Genomic DNA, 1,914 nt, shown 5'->3' with positions numbered 1-1,914 from the left:
GTTGAAAGGTCACGGGTTAAAGTAGAAAGTTGGTATAACTCAAAAAACGGTTCTTCATATTAGCCTCATGATGGCTGTTGCAGTAGAAACTTCAGCTGAGTTTATGTATTATTACAATAGTGGCGGCCATATTTACCATTGCATTCCTCCATAGAAAGTGTTAGTGTACTCTTTCAGAGATATATAATACACACAGTGTGCTCTCTCTCCACATTGTTTGTATGTTGTGTTATAGAAAATTTGTAAAGTGTTATTTTTCGGTATTGTTTGTTTGTTTTTAATTACGCGCAAAGCTACATGAAGGCTATCTGCGCTAGCCGTCCCTAATTTAACAGTGTAAGACTAGAGGGTAGGCAGCTAGTCTTCACCACCCACTGCCAACTCTTGGGCTACTCTTTTACCAACGAATAGTGGTGATTGGCCGTCACATTATAACGCCCCAACGGCTGAAAGGTAAGCATGTTTGGTGGGACGGGGATTCGAACCCGCGACCCGCAGATTGCGAGTCCAGCTCCCTAGCCACCTGGTCATGCTGAGCCCTTTTTCGATATTAGGAATGTAGTTAATGTTAACTTACGTCAAATGTAATAAATGCTTAATAAAAGCAGTAATAGAGTGAAGGGGAATGTGAACCTTTCACAAATACGCCCCTGGTTCCAAACTATCACCCCACAAAGTTTGTTTCAGACTGGCCCGACGATGTAGGAGTAGTTAGATAACAGACAAACAGACAGACACACATATGTTTGTGCTTTATATATAGATAGTAGATAATGTCCACTCTGCCCGAGAGGATATTACACTAGCATATAGCATTCGGTTTGAAAGGATTACCATTTTGAAATATTTTACTGCCCGACTTAACATTGTCTAAATGTAATAGCCATCTAATAATGTGAGAGAACAAAGATCGCGAAGGGACACTATCGACTGGGTAAGAAACCGAGTTTACCTGTGGAATTCAGACACGCTTTCTTAGTTCAGTTCTATATAGAGATCGACGAGTAAATATGTATTTTAAGATCATTTGTTGGATTAGATATAAATCTCTCTTAGGAGTAAATAAGCTGTAGAGCTAAGCACACTCTAATACAAGTGACTGTAACCTTGTCCGCGCAAGTATGAAAACTCCGTTTTCTTTTTTTTCTCAATCCAATATTAAAGGTTTTTCATTGTTACCAACTTTGTTCAATCTTACTATTTCACACACACACATTAGGAAGACTCGTCAAGCTACCAGATTCAGAATTACTCTCTTATTTCCCGAGCGAATATTTGGTTATTAATAGGTCCGTCTCTTTGATACTTGTCGAGAAATTAGTTTTTAATTGAAAATACCATAGAGATAATTTTTCTATGTTAATATCCGATGAGGGGGCACAACCTCCAGAATTCACGTGTTTTATTACCTGTACCAACATACATTTAAGTGCCAAGACAGTTGTTAAATATGGAATGTATCTGTATTGATCAAAAGGTCAATAATTAGGTTTGTATTTAATAGTTTAAATTATCATTCATATCTTGTTTCTTGATATTCATCCATTCAACAGCAAGTTTTTTTATGTCATAGTTCATTGGCATTTTCATGTTGTAGGGCAAGATAATGATGTATATGTTACGTCTCCGTTTGTTAATTGATTTTTCCGTAACTTCGTTCCGACGAAACTTTAATGACACAAGTCTTTACTTAATAAAACTGGTTTATTCTTTCCGAATATAACTTTACGATACACTTAATTTCAATATTCGCGCTAAAACAAATAGTATAACGAACGAACGTTAACTTCAACAATACCCTGTGACTGCAGTTCAATTACTCACTATCTACAAACACACTATTCTCCCGTCACGTTGTCACCCTCTTTTATATACCAGACTACACTATATCTAGTAAATACTAAAGCATTCGCC

Source organism: Limulus polyphemus, unplaced genomic scaffold, assembly GCF_000517525.1.
Source record: "Limulus polyphemus unplaced genomic scaffold, Limulus_polyphemus-2.1.2 Scaffold7197, whole genome shotgun sequence".
NCBI classification, from domain to species: domain Eukaryota; kingdom Metazoa; phylum Arthropoda; class Merostomata; order Xiphosura; family Limulidae; genus Limulus; species Limulus polyphemus.
Note: the sequence above shows the minus strand (reverse complement) of the source record.